General features: G+C 48.6%; 1 protein-coding gene across 19 annotated transcripts in view; it reads left to right on the top strand.

The window, feature by feature from the left end:
- CTBP2 (C-terminal binding protein 2) overlaps positions 1-19,091 on the top strand; it is a 172,762-nt gene that overhangs the window by 37,090 nt on the left and 116,581 nt on the right. For 12 of the 19 annotated variants that reach the window (XM_034931675.3, XM_034931668.3, XM_063607568.1 and 9 more), the window contains exon 2: positions 13,038-13,141. The exons of 6 other annotated variants lie outside the window; for them this stretch is intronic. The gene's annotated coding sequence lies outside the window, so the exon portion shown is untranslated. Of the gene's footprint in view, positions 1-1,316; positions 1,524-13,037; positions 13,142-19,091 lie in introns of those variants that run through there. One more of the 19 variants, XM_008969354.5, reaches the window with a different exon arrangement.

The raw sequence follows: 19,091 nt of genomic DNA, 5'->3' as shown, positions 1-19,091 counted from the left end.
CAGGGGCGTAGCTCTGGGTCTCCCCTGACCCTGGCTATCTGCTAGCACACTCCAGCTCTAGAACTTTCTTTGAGCAAGCTGGGTGTTGGAAGCCGGACAGCCCAGCGTACAACTGTGTGTGTCAGCTGGGGACAGTCTTGGCCTGTTCCAGCCTGCTCTGTAGTTTCGATTTAGCCAGACTGGGTCAGGGAGTCCTGAAGTTGTTACCCACCAGAGTGGCACTTGCCCAGCACAGAGCTGCCCCGGGGGCTGGTTTTCTCTTCTGGTCTGTCCTCCAGGGCTGCTCTGTCAGGGAACGCACCCTCTGTTGGGTGTGGCCCTGGGAGGCCTGGGCAGCTGGCAGCACCTGGGAGAGAACAATGAGTCAGTCATGCCCGCTCCCAGGAAAGAATTGACGTAGCACGAGCATCTCTGCCAGCTCCGGTGAGAGATGGTCAGGGTTCAGGAATTGTGAGCTCTGGCTTCTCGAGAGACAGGATGCACCCCGGGGCCCCTGGGGAGCCGGAGGACACAGATCCCAGTTGAGTGCGTAAGCAGTGTCAACAGGGCCAGCTCCTCATGGCCCCTCCTTGTAAGCGCTGATCCCCTAAAGAAAGGAATTGCCCTACTTAGTGGCCAGCATGAGCTAAACCACATAAACCAAAAAATGACAAATCTGTTATTTTAAAAATTAAACTTATTTTGAAGGAATTGCAGATTCACATACAGAATGAATTCACAGGGTAGGGGAAGGTAATACAGGAGATCCCTTAAACCCCTTCCCTGGTGCCCTCCAGTTGTAACATTGTGCAGAGTTCTGGTAACAGCAACACAGCGGAGAAATTGACATGGATAGAATCCATGGATACTATTCAGAAATCCCTACTGTAACATGCACTCATTTGGCTGTGTATTTAGTTCTGTGCAATTTTAGCACGGGTAGGTCTCTATTTGTACCAGCCCAAGAATCCCCCCTGTTGCCCTTTTACAGTCATATCCACTTGAGGTGGCCAGGACGGTCCCCAGCTGAAGCACATGGTCGACACACATGGGTAGACACAACTGACCAGCTTCTAAGACCCAGTTTGCTCAAAGAAAGTTCTGGAGTTGGCGTGTCCTACCTACTTCCTGGTCTCTAAGCCTGGCAACCACTAATCCGTTCACCATCTCTCCAGTGTCATTTAAGAGTGTTATATAAATGGAACCCTACAGCATTGCCGCCTTTGGGGATTGGGATTTTTCACTTGGCTTAATTCCCTTTGAGATTCATTCGAGTTGTTGTATGTATGGCTGGTTGGTTTCTGTGTATTGACTGGAAGATTTTTGACCCAGCCTTAGACCAGAACACTGCGGAAGAGGAAATCCATCATGGAAACCCGAGAGTGACAGGACCCTTGCTTGGTGACAAGTAGAGCTGGTCATGTCGACAGCCCCCTCTTACCTCGTCCCGTCTCAGCAGATGTCCATGGGGTCGTATTGGGAGTGACTTTTGTACCAGTTGGCTTGGCTGATTTTGGAAAGAGCAGAAGAACCCCCTTCACCTTGTGAGTTTTGTTCATCTGTGTTGCATGTGTTCGCACAGTGTACATTGACTGAAACATGAAGAAACAGCCCTTGGGATAAAGGGCTTTTGAGTCTCGGTTTTCTTTCTTGGCGCTCATGCTCTCAGAATAATAATACGTGTGGTGCAGGCCCGGTGCACCAGGCAAGTGAGGGCTGTGCTGGCATGGTTTCTTTAGGAGGAAGGCCTGTTGCACCTATGTGGCTTTGGCATGCTTCAGTGAAAACTGTAAAATTACAAGTCCCAAGAATCTAATCTCACAGTGAAAATGTTGAGTTGTTCATTCAGAAAGCACGCTTGCCCTGCATTTTGAACATACATACTTGTGTGTATTTATATGTTCATCATGTGAGAACAGCATTTGTGAATTGCTACCCTAAAAGGTTGTCCATTCTTTCCAAACTGCAGAAATGCGGCTGAGTAGTTACATATGTGTGTAAGTTAGTTCAGGATTCCCAGTGTTAGTGACTTGATGTACATGCATCAATAGATAATATTTCTATGTCCTTTAGGGGCTCTGCAGTTATTTTTTTCCTGAATCAAGACTAAAGCCAGCCCTGCTGCTGATTGTAGGCAAGTGCCCTTTGCTTTTTGGGGAGCCAGGACTGGAAGGTCGCTTGGTTCACAGGCCTGGGTTAGGGTGGGCCGCAGGTTGGTCTGGAGTTGGGCTTTTCTCTCCCATCCCAGATTCCCCTGGTAAGAGGCTGCGGCACCTGCATCAAGGACCATCAGAGTTGGGTGGTTGGAACTCACTTTGGTTGAATGTGAAGGGGCTGCTGTTTGGGAGGTTTCACCTCCGTGATGTGTTTCTTGAGCCTGGGTGACAGCGTGGTGTGGTGCAAAGTGGAAAGGAGTTTGTTGCTGATGGTCTGGGGGACCCAGGCCTTTTTCCCCATTTCTAGATGTTGTTGTATTCATTTGGCACTGTGATTAATTCTTAAAAATAGAATGAGTTGCTTCTAGAGGGAATATATTTTGGACCCAGGAATTCAGTTCTGTCTTTGGGTGCTTCCTTCATGGCTGTGTTTGCAGAGTTTCTTCATATGCTATTTTCTGTGACATACATAGCCTTGAAATGGATTTTTTAAAGTACAGCGTCTGAAAAGTGAGTAGCTTGTACATGGTGGGTTTAGCTGCTGCTCCATTCCACAGCAAGGATACTCTTCATTTTCAATTGAAATCTCCCCCAACCTTGAGGTTTGGGTTCATAATTCAGTTTAAAATTAAATAGAACCCGGTTTCCTTCAGGCCTCTTTTCTTTCCAGGACTGTGGATTCTCGAATTCACCAAGCCGTGTGAGTAAAGCATTTGGTATATGATACAGCTAACGCTTGGGTGCCTCTGGCGTGCCAGGCGCCATGCTGAGCTCTGTGCATTGGTATTGCCTGTGCTTCCCGCTGTGGCCCCATGAGGGAGGTACAGGTGACCACATCTGGGCTCCTGGGGGAGGAAGAGAAAGCAGAGGGAGAGAACACTCTCCTGGGGTGACTCACAGCCTCACCCAAGGGCTTCTTACCATTTGGTTGGTCTCTGAGCTTTGCAGGATAAAACTTGGATTCTGTCTCTGCTCTCATGGATCTGCCCATCTAAACCGGTTATAGAACAGGCAGCCCATTTATGTAATGCCTTTTGCAATAGATAAAGGGTTGAGGGTGAGGTCATTGTCAGGGGAAGGCAATGTGAGAGAGTCAGGGTCAAGGAACCGATATCTGGCCACCTTAATTTTACTAACTTCACTTTCCCAGTCAGTATTGCACATGTAGTCCATTGATCAATAGTGTTGACATGGGCAGGGCAATTAGCTGGGCTTGGGGGCCCGTGCCTGTACAGGAGGCTGAGCCCAGAAGAATACTTGAGCCCGAGAGGTAGAGGCTGTAGTGAACTATGATCATGCCACTGCACTCCAGCCTGAGTGACAGAGTGAGACCCTTTCTCTAAAGAAATGTTGTTGGCCGGTGGCTCACAACTGTAATCCCAGAACATTGGGAGGCCAAGGCGGGCAGATCACCTGAGTTCAGGAGTTTGAGACCAGCCTGGCCAACGTGGCGAAACCCTGTCTCTGCAGAAAATAGAAAAATTAGCTGGGCGTGGTGGTGCATGCCTATAATCCCAGCTACTCAGGAGGCTGAGGCAAGAGAATCACTTGAACCTGGGAGGTGCAAGTTGCAGTAAGCCGAGATTGCACCACTGCACTCCAACCTGGGCAACAGGGTGAGACTCCATCTCAAAAAAGAAAAAAAGAAATGGTGTTGATATGTAAAGCTGGGACTTTTCAGGGACTGTGGACTTTGAGCCATTTGGTTCTCACGTCATTTGTTTTTAAATGCCACTTCCTGCTCATCCTGCTGGAGTCTAATCTGTGGTCAAGGACTTGGCTGGAGCCCACTGGGAAGTCTCCTTTGGCTGAGCCCTGACAAGGCTTTGGCTGTGCCTCTTTCCCGGCATCAGTCGGGGTCCTAGATCCTCGCTGGGGCAAGGGATTCTCGCTGTGTCTCTCCAGCTCACCAATTCTCTCCCAGGTTGATTGGCTGTTGGAATTGAGACATCTGCATTGAAATCCCCAAGAGAACATCCTTTTCTGTATTGAACTTGCATGAGGGTGGAGGGACACTTGGCTTTTTTCAAAACCCACCTTTGTAGTACGGCAGCCACGCAGGGACTTACATCCTAAATGGGGCCACTTTACAATGTTGGTGTGGCCCGGAAGCCTGCAAGGCAAAGCAGCCCAGGCAGCAGCTCACTTTCTGCACCCCAGCTTCAGAGCCCTTCTGACAGGAGCTCACAGCTCACATTTTTCCATATTATAGGAAATCATGCTCTTTGCAGAAAATAGAAAAATACAGGAAAGTATAAGAAATAAGTAAATGATAGTTATGTTACACATTTTAAAAATCCTTTTTAATCTTAGCATGGAGAATAACACTTTGGATCTATTCTGTCTCTTATGCATATACGTATATACTAAAAATGAGATTCACTGAAGAATGTTTTAAAATATAAGTGAGATTTGAATACATGTTTCATAGTTTATTTTCCATTTGACCTATAAGTATTTTTCCTATGTCTTTGAAGTATTTTGAAATACTTCTAGTAAATACATAATTGTTGAGATGGATAGTGTCTGACATATCCCTGTACAGCTCTATCAGGAGAAAATTTATCCTACTCTGGTTTCCAGCATGGTCTGGTACATCTTGACCACTTTTCTAAGGATTCCCTAGGGGGAGAGTGGAGTGGGGCATGGAATCTCAAGTTTACAGAAAAGATGCCCACTCCTTCCACCGCAGTGGGAGGGCGGGGTCACACCCTCGCTGACTCCTCAGAGCAGCCAGCATCCTGCTTTTGGTCAGGGGATCTTGCATTAAAACCTGCCAGCTTTAGAGGTTCCATCTCTCGCTGTGGTATGGGTGTGTGCTCTGAATGTCTGAAGACCCCTCTGCTCACCTTCTGGCCCTGTGTAGGGCCTATAGTAAATATATAGTCTGGCCCTTGTTAGATCAGGTGTCCTTGGGGTACCCTGTGGAAAGGAGCTCAGAAAACCCCTCTCGGTCACCCTATCAGGGAGAAAGCAAGACCGGAGCCTGACACCAGGATGCCCCAGCTGGTTAGTAGTGGCCACCAGTTGGAGTGAGCCGTCTCCTATGTCCGCTCCTTCTGGCAGGTTCCTGACCATCTCACAGGGGTGTGTGCACCTCTACCAGCAGCCGCCTTGTCCACTTACAGTGTGGAACCATGGAAGACTAGAGACGGATACCTTCAAGTGCTTCTGAGTTGGGATGTGTTTTCTACTTGTCTTTCGGAGCTGCGCGCCTTTGCGGGGACCTCAGGGCCAGGCTTCCCTCTGAGCCAGGCTGATTTTAAGCGTTCCCCATCCCCCCCTCCCACCCCCCACCGCCTCCACTGCACTGGTCTCTTTCAAGTTCAGGTGATTTCCTGGCTTGTCTGTAAGTAGGACTGTCGTGCCCCACTCAGGTACAGGTGTGTGGGGGTGCAGCCAGGCCCCATGAGCCTCAGGTCCAGTTGCTCACACCGGCTGCCTCTGCTTCCATGGCCCACGGGCAGCTTTGGGTGTGGGAATGCAGCTTGAATTCACAAAATGACGTCGTTGTGTGGGCTGCTTGCTCGTGGATCCACTTTTTTTCCCCCCTTTCAAAACTTGGCCCATGGCAGCCCCGATCAGCAGCACCCGTTTATCAATTTGTTCCTTGTTCCTTTCTCCAGTTGTTGCCAGGACTCCCATCTGGCATTCTCCCATCTCACGCCCTTGTTTATTTCTCCGTCCTGGAGCCACTTCGGATGGGGCACTTCTAGAAGCCTAGCTAATGCCGCAAGGGCTTCAAGTTCCTCCTTGTCACCCAGCTCGTCTCAAGTCTGTTGGCCCTGTCATCTAGAAAAGCCGAAAGCTGAAAGAGCAGGGGAATGGTCACATTAATTGACTACATCTGAGACAACACTGGAAACATATCCTATTTTATTTTTCTTTAAAAAGTGGCAGGATTCCAAGACTTCCCTTCCAGTTTTCCACTGGTTGGCCTTCTATTGGAAGACGAGTTCTAAAATCTTGGCTGTTGGGCCTTTTTACATTCTTAAAACTTAAAACCAGCTGAATATATTTAATATTGTAAAATTTCCATAAACACTCTCTGACAAAGACTGTGTATGTAAAGTTTCTGCCTAGAGGGCATTTTTCTTCTCAGAGTTGAGACTCTTGGGCATCAGGGGGTCATAATGAAGTGTTGATTTCACCTGAAGTGCCTCTGTGCCAACGTGGCTGTATAGGGACATGGAAAGAATTAGCTTTCGGGGTTGTTGTTTTTTCCTTCCCTGAATAAAGGATAATTGTTTCCAAGCTAATTAATATGGTTTATTTATTACTAGGCAATAGTTGGTGGAATTGAATCTCGGGAAGGAATAATCCAGCAATGCTAAAGTGACAACCTCTCGGGTACACCCTGTTCATTCCTGTCCAGTGTGTATCTGACACTCAGCCCTTTGGTAGACATTGTCATTTTATTGTATTTCTTTTCCCCATGTGCCAACCAAACTTGGACTCCACACTGCTTCATGCCCAGTGAGCTTGGCCTTTCTCAGGGTGGGTTTGTCCTTAAAGGCTGGCCAGGCGCGTAATTAATATGGTGGGGTTGGGGGGTGCCGTCCCAGGCAACGTTGGGCTGTGCTGTCATGGTAGCAGCCTGAAGTCCTTGTTAGAGGGCATGGGTCACACGTGTACCCCACTGTGTGGCGCTCGGTGGCAGAGTTGAGAAGTGAGGAGAGGTGGCACCTCCCACTGCCGTTTGCTCAGGGATGCCTGTCTTTACCCCCAGCAGCCCCCAGGACTGCACATGACCTCTTCCTGCAGAGCCAGCTGGCGGCCACCCCAGTGCCATCCGCCACTGCCCCCGTTACAGTTCGTTGTACTGCGCATCCTCACTGCAACCTGAAGAGAGTCGGGGCAGAGGAGGGTTGGGAAGGCCAGGGAGCGGGATGTCGCCTTGTGGGAGAGCACAGGTGTGGCCCGTGTTCACACACAGGTGGCCAGAGACCCCACTGAGGGTGGCTGGGGGTGTGTGAACCAGGAGCCACTGTGGTACGCAGGAAAGGAGGCGGGCAGCTGAGTGCCTGTCCCTCGTCATTCAGGGAACCCATGGGTCCTCTGGGCTGCTTCTCATGGCCTCGAGTCAAGGGCCACCATCCTGCCTCATGCTGCTGTAGGCAGGTCAGTTTTGGGGCGGAGCATTTGGCTTCTTGATGAACTTTTGCCCGAGGCTTTTCCTTGACCGCTGCCCTTGAACTTGAAATCGTTGGGAGGATCTGCTGTGGGGCGTGTGGGGAAAGCCCCTGGCACCACTTTCCATGCCATCCGCTCAGGACAGCTACATGTCTTCATTGTGGTCCTACCATTGAGAGTCCTCCCCTTCCCACATACTGATACCCTGAGGCAGTGCCGTGGTGCTCTAGGGAGTGTCAGGCTAGGAGAGGGGGCTTGCCCTGGGGTATCTGAGCTGTGTCTGGATGCCTCCGAGGGGTGGGCGTGATCCCCAGGGCTGTGGCTTTAGCTCGGCTTCTGATACAGCTCGGCTTCTGTGGGTCCCACTTTTAGCAGCCCAATGGTAAGTCACCCCTTCTGAAGGGGGCCAGAGTGTTGGGAGGAGGGGGCAGAGTGTGGGGAGAAGGGTGGGACATTTCCTGGGTACCCATGTGACGGGCCCATTTTGAGAAGGCCGTCAGCATGGGTGCCGAGGGAGTGTCTGTGAGGCAGAGGGCGTTCACTCGTCCTAACAGACGCCGTGCTTCCAGAAACCCCAGGCCAGCCGTGGGGCACTGTGACCTGCACACTACCCGTCCCTACATGAGGCGTGGGTACAGGCCTTGGCCCCAGAGTTTGCTTGGGACCTTGCTGGCACAGTCACTCCGTGGTTTGGGCAACAGTGGGGTGGGGGCTGAGTGCTGGGTTCAGGCCTGGAGTCGGTGGCCCCTCCTGAGTCCCTGGGGCAGGGACCAGGTTTCTGTTTTGCTCCTGTGCCTCTGGGGCTTGGCACAGTCCTGGCACTGAGTAGGTGCTCAGGAAATCCCTGTTGGAGGGATCCAGGAGTTTGAGGTCATAGTTGGTGTTGCATCGAGTCCAGAGAGGTCTCTGAGGAAGCCTGGATGTTTGTGGTGGGCAGGGGTGTGGAGTATAGCGGGCAAAGACTGTAGACTACTCTGACCTGCTACCATGCCCTGTGCTTGGGGCAGAAGTGCAGAATTCTGGATGGTTCTTTACGCAATCCCTCTTTTCTGAGCACAGCCACACCACAGGATGGCAGTGAGGCCACCTTTCAAGGGAGGGGAACGCTTGGGGTGCCTAACCATTAACCATCAATGACCTGATTAGGACTATTGGATTCTTGTGCTGAATGTCAACTGTTTATCTCACGAGTTAGGCAGAGATGAGTTTCTTAGAAGAGGTGGATAACGGCCTCAGCCTGGAGACATGTCTGGAGTCTGATGATGACACGCAGTTATTGAGTGCTTGCTGTATGCAGGCCTTGGGACGAACCTTCCATGGGTTCTCTCTTTCAAAGGGCCTGACTACCTGTGAAGGTAGATGCTGTTACCTCCAAATCACAGGCAGGATACTACTTCTCAGCCACCGATGCTGGCCTGGGGAACTTGGGATTAATTCTTGCTAACTCCTTGTTCTTTCCCTTGTCCCTTTCCAGAGTCCATTACCTGTGGGAAACTTTTGATCGCCTAAGGGATGGTTTTGTGGACACATTCCAGTTTTCTCTTTTTAGCAGTAAACGTGAACGGTGCTTCCTGGAGTGTGAGGAACACAGTGCGCAGTGGTGCTCCATTCAGCCAGACCTGTGGAAATCATGAGTCAGTTTCAGATAAGGCTTTCCAGGGTGCAAGGGCCCCTTTAGGATCAGTCTTTCTCCCCTAATACATGCCCACGCTGAGCTGAAGTTCTGCTCCCTGGCTGGTGTGACCCAGCCGCAGGGCCAGCCTCAAGAGGAGGCAGCAGGAGGTGCCCCACCTTGAAGCAGGGGTGATGAATCCCTCGCCATCCACGGCGGGACAGTAGGAGGAGGAGCCTAGACAGCCAAAATGTGAGTTCAAGCAGAAAGCCTCAAGTCCTAACGAGAGCTGGCACATGTGAGCTTCAGATGGCAGAAATATCACTAGAAATCCCTCCTGCAGAGAAAGCGTAGGTAAGCGGGCACTTGGTTAGATGAATGCTACTCACAGCAGGTGGCATGGGGGGGCCAGGCCAGGTTGAGCTGTTCGCCTGACCTCTGTTATCTCTGCATTTGGGTGCGTGGGTGGGCACCCCTTCCATGCCATGCAGAGTACAGAAGCTGTTCTGAAAGAACGCTATGAGTTCAAGTGAAGGCAGGCCCAGTCCTCCTGGAAGGAGCCACACCAGAGTTTCTCAGACGCCCCCATCAAGACCTTTTTAGGGCTCATTGAAGGCTTCTAAAGGTTCTAGTCTCATTTAGTTTCTAAGAAAAGGATTTATTCACTACAGACCTAAAACGTAATTTTTGTATGCCTGACTTAGTATAAGAACAAAACACTCAAGCAGTGGCGGCGGGGTAGGGGGTCCCGTCTAGGTACTGCAGCCTTAGTTGTGAGTTTCCTATATGTGGAAGGTGCAGGAACTAGCTGACCACAGTCTGGTTGGGACTCCCACCCCCAAATCCATCTCTGGGTGCCGCGGTTCTCTTCTGGGATGTGTGAGAGTACACACCCCCCTGTCATCAGCTGTAGGCAGATCACATTTGCCGCAGGATGTTTAATAAGTTCACGCAGGTTGATGGTACAGGCCAAAAATAGGACCCCTGTCTGGCCCAAAGCAGCCGTGAACTTGGAGGGGGTGGGCATGCTGACCGGCAGTTACACGCCGAGGCCACTTTAGCTCCTGCGGTTGCTGGTTCAGAAGCAGTGGTGATTTTAATCGGCTAAGTCATTTCTGCGTCTCGTTGTATACTCCTGGAAGTTCTTAGAGAAATCCTGCCAAGAAAATATCCCCTGGTGAATCCTCGGGGCACTAGTCCACGCCGCACTGTCAGCAAGTATCTGCTGAAACAAGTATTTTTGAATCTTTAGCTTTTCTGTAGCTCCAGTCTTTTTTAAGTACTTCTTTTGACCTTCAAGTAACAACGGGCACTTGCTTTAAAATTCTGACAGTCTTCCAAGCCTTTTAACATTCTTATTCCACTAAATAAGCTGTCGTCGTTCACTGGGACAGGCAGCACAGTTGCTTGAACTCCTGGCTTGAAATTCCATGAAATGTCACCTCCTCTGTGAAGCCTTCTACAAGGCAGACTTGTCTATTTCCTACTTAATTTTACTATGAAATATCTCAACATAGAACCTGTACCCACCACCAAGATTAGGTAGATGTTAACATGTTGCTACGTTTGTCTTCAGACATTGTTCAAAAACAAGTAATGTTATAGTCATTGCTAAGGTGCACCTCCCCAGTTCCTTTTCCTTCCCTCCTTCCTTTCCAAAAGGGACTACTTCCTGAAAATAGATACAATCCCTTTATATTTTTGGAAATTCTGTGTAAACCATTGAAAATGGAAGGAGAAAGCCTGTGACATACGAAGACAAGCAACACTAATCAGGAGTATAAATTCTGTTGTGCAGTTAATTAAATATTTGATTCCCTACTGTGTTTCAAAGATAAATAAAATGTGATTAAGTAAAAGGCGTTTAACCTTTAGAGACTTGGAGATGGGCAGGGTATATAGTAGCCTGCCAGCTAGAGTAGGGAAGATGTTAAAGAAGATAACCTGTGAGATGGGTTTTGAAGGGTGGATAGGAGTTTGCCAGGCAAGCTCTGCCACCTCAAAAAAATGGTTCCTTGGCTGTTAGATGCTTGTGTCACTATAGGCTTGGGATTACTGAAAAGCTATGCTTGTCCCTCCCTTCCTAACACTTCTGAGGCTGGAATGTCTGTCTCCCATCTACTTCCTTAAGAGGTGTGGGTTACAGCGTGGTGTACAGTTGGGAGTGAATTACTACTTGACCTTGGGTACATGATAACCTTGACTGTAGAGTCCATGCTTTTCCTGAGTAGTTCTTCAGAATCCTTCCTCCCAGTGACTTGGTTCTAGGTGTGGAGCAGGAGCTGGCTGTCGGAGGACTCATTGAATTCAGTGGAAACAGCACGGGAGCATGGTTTTCTTTTGAATGGAAACCATGAGTGTAGCAGTTCTTCTTTATGACTTGCTACATAATCATGCAGGAGAATGCCTGTCACGGGATTGGATCCTAGGAGATTAGCCCCATTGCTAATTAAAAGCCCCATTAAAAGAGGGGAAGTTCTTTTAGGAATCTACAGCTTCCTAAGATTTGAATGGTTTAAAAAGCAGAATGTTGGCTGGGCATGGTGGCTCATGCCTGTATCCCAGCACTTTGGGAGGCCAAGGCAGGCAGATCAGAAGGTCAGGAGTTTGATACCAGCCTGACCAACATGATGAAACCTTGTCTATACTAAAAATACAAAAGTTATCCGGGCATGGTGGCGTGCGCCTGTAATCCCAGCTGCTAGGGAGGCTGGGGCAGGAGAATCCCTTGGACCTGGGAGGCGGAGGTTGCAGTGAGCCGAGACAGCGCCATTGCACTCCAGCCTGGGTGACAGAGTGAGACTACGTCTCAAAAAAAAAAAAAAAAAAAAAAGAAAAAGGTAGAATGCTGGCTGGGCACGGTGGCTCACGCCTGTAATCCCAGCACTTTGGGAGGCCCAGGCCAGTGGATCACTTGAGGTCAGAAGTTCAAGACCAGCCTGACCAACGTGGTGAAACCCCATCTCTACTAAAAATACAAAAATTAGCCAGGTGTGGTGGCAGGCGCCTGTAGTCCCAGCTATTCAGGAGGCTGAGGCAGGAGAATTGCCTGAACTCAGGAGGCGGAGCTTGCAGTGAGCCGAGATCGCGCCATTGCACTCCAGCCTGGGTGACAGAGTGAGACTCTGTCTCCCAAAAAAAAAAAAAAAAAAAGTCAAATGCAGCTGGGAATGTGGTTCGTGCCTTTTTGTATATTAACCATTTGAAACTTGGTTGTAAGGTGGGGTTGGCAATGTCAGGCCTGGCTGCAGCAGCTCATGTCTGTAGAGTGTGCCTCTTCCCTCTCTCGTGGGGCTCGAGCAAGACTACCTTCATACATGGGCTCTCCAGTTACATAGCAACTCCAGTGTTAAATTCCATCTTTTCTTCCTGGAAAAGCCGTAGAAAGGACACCTGGACATGCCTGCTGCACAGGTTGTCTGCCTTCCCCATCAGCCGCAGGAGGAACTTTGCTCTCTTCTCTCACAGCTGTGTGTGCATAGGAAGTAGTTCGGATGATGTGGGTCCCACCATGTATTCCTTCTCTGTTCCATGTAGAGTAAAATAAATGGGAGTGCTGTTTAATGCATCACCTCGGTTCATATTGCATTTGCCATGAAAGTGCAATTTTATTGAACATTAGGATTGAATTCTTAACTGAGTAATCAATTTCAGTAGTAAGTTAAAATGCCTTCTATTAATGGACAACTGCAACCGTTAATCAGAGTTACAGTAGATTAACAGTTGTCAGCATTTATGCTAATAGCACTTATAAACCATGGGCTCATGATTTGCACTTTATAATTCCATATTTCTCAAAACAGTTGGTAATACTTTTTGCTTGAAGGTATTGATTCTTTTGTCCCTTTGCTTGCTACTTGGAGATGTAGAGAAAGCTAAATGACATTTTCACAGTGACGACACAATATCACCTTCTGCTTTTGCACACTTGGCTTTGTGTCAAAATAGATGGAAAGGGTTCATTTGTTCTGGTGCTCTACTGTTTAATTTGATCTGGTGTGTGACTAAAGCAAGACAAATAGTATTTTTAATGAAACCATTTAATAACCTCTGGTAGCTTAGAGTCGAAGGCATTGGAAAAATGCAATTAAAGGATGCCTAGATGTAAACAAAAAAAAAAATCTCTACTTCACTGACTCCATTCATTTTGCTTTCAGGGTTTCATCACCTTAAATGGTTTTGAACCAATGAAGCTGTATTCCCTTAAAAAGACGGACAGCCCATCGTGTGAACTATAGAGTTTGTGGACAGATTTATATTGGTGAGTTATTGTGAAATATCTCCAGGTAAAAGTTCAGTTTTCTAGAATCCCCTTTGCAATGTGTGTTCAATTAGTTGATGAGTATGGATTGCCTGCAGCCTCTGGCTATTTCATTGGGATGTCTAATCGCGGGATCATATTGATTGTCTTTCAATTAATTGCATCTAGTATTTTCATTTATCAAAAGAAAAATACATGTAATTAACTCTGAAGCAATATAGTTCAGTGTAAAGTGATTTTTGCTGCTGCTGCTATAGAGATAAGTCAACGGAAATTATGCTACAAGGAAACTCAAGTCAGAATGGAAATAGTGTTAGGATTTCTCGATGTATTAATTAAAAAGAATAAAAATGAATTAGAGAAACCATCTCATGACACCCCGAGTCAGTCATAAGTGATAGATAGATGTCTTTAGGAAGAAGGCGGCTTGTGGATACTGGCACCTCTTCAGTCAGCTTAGGCTTTTAGTGTTACCAGCCTCTAGGATGTCTTGAACATACCATGATTTTTCTGGGGGAGTAGATTGGGAATGTGGGTGCAGGCTGAGATGAGCATTCAATCCCTACCACACTCATTGATGGATGGAGTTCAATCCTGTGCCCGTAGCAGGGTTTTGGGATTCTAAGTTTCATTTCGGCATGTCTTTAGCCATTTTTCACAAAACCTGAATCTTTCTTAAAGTCTCAAAGTGGCAACTTCTCTGATGGAATTGATTTTAATCTTGCTTTTTTAAAAAAAATGTTTTCCCCGTGAGGTAACAACATCATTCAAAAGCAAGGGAAACCGCTAGCCAATTGTGTCCTGTCTCTCTCACCTGTCACACTCCTAGCAGAGCCTTGAGGGGACTAGCTTTGGTTCCCAGAGAGGTTTAGGTTTGTGACCAGGCCCTCAGGCCTGGCTTCCTGAGTTGCTGGAGGCAGTTAGAGACTTGGAGCCCAGGGGCACACATGGGTGACCACCTGAGGGGGCCAAGCTGAATCTCTGCCTGAACCTAAGCAGCACAGTGGGTTGTAGGATCAGGAAAGGATCTCTGTGTGTCCCTTCCTTTTCTCCATAAAGTAGATCTAGCTGGGGAAACTGAGGTAGCTGACCCAGACCTAGACCTCCAAATATTGCTTACCAGCTTGGTGACTGAGCAAGTGGCCTCTGCTGGCACTCGGAAGCCTTATCTGTGAATCGAACAGGTGGATTGGGCTGGTACCCAGGACCCTCCCCACCCTTTAAGCTTGAATTTGTTGTAGAAATTCAGAACCCTTTCCTGGGAGTGCTCTGACAGGGCTTTGCTGGGCCAAAGGCCATAGCAGAGCGTGAAGCTCGAGTTGAGTTGTGTATGAGAGGGGCCCCTCAGTCATCTTTGAACACTTAAGGCTCTTAGCATTGAGGAGGATGAGGAACTGGAAGTCTGATGGAATGTTCTTTGGTGGAAACCTGAGGGAGGTCAGGACCGCCACTCGCAACCTTATTCAGTTCAGCCTTTCAGGACAAACGTTGCTCGCTTTTCTGGCTCTCACTCTCTCAGACCTGTGTGCTAGAATCTGCCCGGGTTTCTCAGGCAGAGACAAAGTCACCTGGGGCCTGGGGTTGGCAAAGATAGTTCCAGTGTTGGGTGCTGGGTCCGAAGATGTTTTCAGTGGGTTGGGTCATGGTGATGTTTCCAGTTGGACACCATGGAACTGGCCATGTTGGACATCCACACTCTTTCACCCAAACAAGTACCAGGCCCTGCCTGCCTGGGAGCATCTCCATTGGATGGACCATCAGTACGTTTCATAGATGCTCATTTCAGTGTTGGAAATCATTTTCTCTAAACAAGGATGTGGGAACTTGGTGTATAAGGATGAAATGGACTTTTTAAATATCAAAAATGGTTGAATGAGGACACTTTCATTTGACTCAGTCTAATAACCAGAGCCACTCTGGGATCCTGTTTAGCAGTGATCTCCCTCTCAGACAGATGAGTTAACATTCTCCAAATGCATCCAGAACCAGAATGAAATTGTGACACGCTTCCTGTTAACAAATGTTTCCTGAGTGCTGAGCAGACTCAAGACACTTACCCTTATGTGGGGTTCCCACCATTCCTGTATTTTTGGCATCCTTTTGGGTAAGAGTTTTTTATAGCACTTTGGAAGAGCTTAAGAGACTTGGTGTGGTACTGGAGCTGGCCGTCACTGGAGCATGGTCACTGTGCTGTGACAACGGCTCATGGTGTCCACGGCCCACGCACACAGTGAGTGTGGCCCCACTGGCCCACCCCAGAACCAGGATAAAACTTCTCCCCTGACCACTTGCAGATGCTCTCATGGTGGAATTCTCACATGGCCCCAGAAGGCGTGTGTTTGCTCTCAGACCCTTTCTGCTCTGTGGAACGTCACCATGCCCAGGGAGTTGTATCCAGCTCTGCCTGCTGTCTACATGCAGCAACACAAGGAGGTCATGTGGGATTGTAACCAAAGTAAGGACCACGTATGGATTTCAACCAGAGCCCACCTGTTGAGATCTCTGGTCTAGACACATCTTTTAAAATGTGGGCAGAGAAGAAGGAGGTAGATGAAAATCACGTGACACCATCAGAGGTAATGGTGAATCCGTGAGGCCCTAGAGCCATTTATACATCGTTTTTGCCCTCTTAGTATTTTCTTTAGCATGTCCTAATTTTAAAAGCATCCCATTCCTGTTGTGCTAGACTTAATATTTTGGTTTATGGCCGTCTTTTTTAGTAACTTGACGTCAAACACTTCAGCCTTCTCCTGACAAGAGGCTTGTTCTCTCAGTAATGAATACTGACGTGCTAAATTTAGATCGGTTGCATGTTCTGCTTTTACTATCTGTTCTGTATGTTGCTATTTGTCAGAATGAAAGCTCAACGTGCCAGATGGCTTTGCTGGCTTCTCCTGGAAAAAGACTTCGTTCTGCATCACTTCACTTGGGTCATGGTTTTTTAGTACTATTTTGTTATTAAGCATTAATATTTGCAGCAGTACGCAATTATCTTTTTTTTAACAAAAGTGTCACAGAAAAAGTGTTTTTGGTTAAATGCTCATAAATGAGTGGGAATGCAAATCAAATCCCTTAACTTTCATTATATTATGGAAAATGGTGGTAGAATAGTTGCAGCTGTGGTTTTGCAAAGATAGGACTGTTTCCGGCTGCCATGCATGCTGTATTATGTATTTTGACAGATCTCCAGGATGATGTAGAAGCTTGGCCTGCCTACCAGGGCCTCTGGGAAAGACAGTCTGAGGTGACACAGTGCTGGAAACTCAGTGTGCTTGGTGGTGGAAGATGGTGGTGGAAGAGGGGTTTGCCTTGATCTGCTGTGGGAACCAGGCTGGATTTCCATCTGAGTTGTGGCTGTAGCAGGCCACCTAGTTGAGGTCATCTTCCTGATCATTAGTCCTCTAGCCTGCTTCTGGCAGGACAGATATCTTTTTTCCATGAAAAACAGAAGGAAAGTATTGAATTACTCCGGAAACACATACCTAAACCTTGGGGTCCGATTGTCAATGGTTGTAAAGTGGTGGAGGTGTTGGGCCATGACCACTGTGCCACTCTGGTCCCAGTGTGTGGCCCCCAGGGTCCTTCGGGCCCTTGGCCTCCTGAGCTCCTGGCCTGCATGCATCCGTGGGGCCTTTGCTAGGGCCGTGTGATCCTGCTCCAGTGTGTGGGCCAGAAGCAAGACTGCCAACCTCCGAAACCACAAACCAGAGGAAGATCCACAGGGCCTTTCATCTCTGGGGTTCTCTAGGTGAGAAACAGTCAGGAGGCTGAGATGGGGCAGTGGGGAAGATGCCAGCAAAGCTTTAGCCAGCCTTCGGAGTAGGGGAGGAGGGGCCCCCGCTGAAGCTCTTGGTTCTTGCTTGGATTTTATTCCTGTGCCTTCTGGATGTGAGTTGTGCTTTGGAATCCCAGCCTCCCTCCACCCCCCAAGGATAAATGGGAGGCATTGATTCAGCGTTTGTTCTTCTCTCCTGAGCATCTCAGCAACCTAGTGTGGCCTCCCAAGTAGGGATGGAGAGATCACCCCGTCCATTCCCCTTCTTTTTGCTTTAGCGTCTACATGGGTCCAGGGTCACACAGGGGTCACGCCCTCCATTCTCCTGGTGAGTTTGGCTTTCTGCTGTTACTGTTGTTTTCCGCTTCCTGCGCCACCCCGACTGCTGGTTCTCATCAGAGTGGATTTGCAAAGTAGGGAGGAAGAGACGAGGCAGAAGGCCTGAATTTTCCCACTGTGACCCATGTGTGAAGACTGTGTGGCCGGCCTGGGTGGGTTCCTGCTGAGTTGCTCCTTCGCTGGAGGGGTACCTCCGAGCAGGGCCTCTGCAGGATGGTGGGCACACTTGCCTCACTCTTGGCGCGGCCAGGAGTCTCTGTTGCCACTGAGTGACGTTATGCTGGGAAATGGAGGCGTGGTGTCCGCTTCTCTTTCCGTGATCCTCATACCCTTGCCAAGACCCCCATTTTGTTAGTGAAGAACTTGACGCTCAGATCCACCTGCCAGCATGTGTGGCCTTAGGTATATCTGGTATTCAGCTGCTGATGAAGCAACCCCAAACTCAGGTCGCCCTGCGTCCCTTGCTGGTGGAAGCCTTTCCGGAAACACTGTGGTGGTGAGCCTGGCTTCCCAGACACTGCAGGGTCCCTTTACAGTGAAGATGGCTTCCCAGGGGCTTTGATATTCCTAGAAGCTTTCTCAGGTTTGTCATGGTACCGTCCCACCCCAGGGGTGTGGGAGGAAGAGCACTTGGTCCATGTGAAGTGGGGCCGCACATGGGCTGCATCTTTCCGCTGAGAGTGTGGCAGTGTGCAGAGAATGGGCCTCTGCTACCTCTCAACAGCCAGCCCTGGTGGAGACCCCCCTGTGCCCCAGACAGGCCTGGCCACTGAACTGAGGGATGGCAGCCCTGTTGTGTGGGACAGCCAGAGACACGGGTCAGCGGCTGATTTCTCTGAGGCTTTTGGAGCGTGTGTTTGTTAAAGGCAAGAAGAGTGGGAGGGAGTGGATGGAGCGAGCGGCAGGGCCAGAGCCTCACTTGTTGAAGGGAGTGGTGGTACATTCTGTTTACTGTCAAGTTTCAGGCTGGGGCGTAGATGCCGATGTGCAAATGAGTAGGCAGGGAAGTGAGCTTTCTCTTATTAAAATGTTGGCTTACTAATCAAGTGTTCCTGGGTGTGATTAGTGGCAGAGGAAAAGGTTATTTCTTTCTGTAAATATTTTTGCTTAACATTTATGCGTTACCATTGCTGATTTTATTAATACTCTTAGAATGCATTAGACCAATAACTTTTTTTTTTTTTTAAACATGGTCTTGGTTTTAAGCAGTTTCAGTTGGTCTTTATGGAAGGACACACAGCATTTCACTGAAGCTTGAGGGATCTGCCAGGTTCAAGTGTAAAGGGGCATTAGTTTCAACTTAGAGCAGCTCCCCCAGCTGCAAATGCTGATAAAATAGCTCAGAAGTGCAAGAGCCTGGTTACTTTCAGTAATTTTAGGATTTAGTATCTGGATCTGAACTTTGACCATTGTTGAAGGAGCAGAAAATTGGATGCATTTTCTAAAGTAATGATTTAGGCCAAGGAGGGTAGATCCTTTGAGCCCAGGAGTTTGAGACCAGCCTGGGCAACATAGCGAGACCCCATGTCTATAAAAAAAATTTTTTTTTAAATCAGCCAGGTGGTGGTGTGTATCTGTGGTCGTCAGGTTCCAGAGTAGCTGGGTGGGAGGATTGTGTGAGCCTGGGAGGTCAAGGCTGCAGTAAGCCATGATTGCACCACTGCACTCAGCCTTGGGTGACAGAGGGAGACCCCATCTCCAGAAAATTTTTTAAAAAATCGGCCAGGTGGCGGCGCCTGCCTATGCCTGGGTGGCCAGATTGTGTGAGCCTGGGAGCTCACGTCTGCAGTGCACTGTGATCACACCCCTCTACTTAGCCTGAGTGACAGAGGCAGA

The sequence above is a fragment of the Pan paniscus genome, chromosome 8 (genome assembly GCF_029289425.2).
Source record: "Pan paniscus chromosome 8, NHGRI_mPanPan1-v2.0_pri, whole genome shotgun sequence".
NCBI lineage: Eukaryota > Metazoa > Chordata > Mammalia > Primates > Hominidae > Pan > Pan paniscus.
Note: the sequence above shows the minus strand (reverse complement) of the source record. Positions and strands in the feature narration are given on the sequence as shown.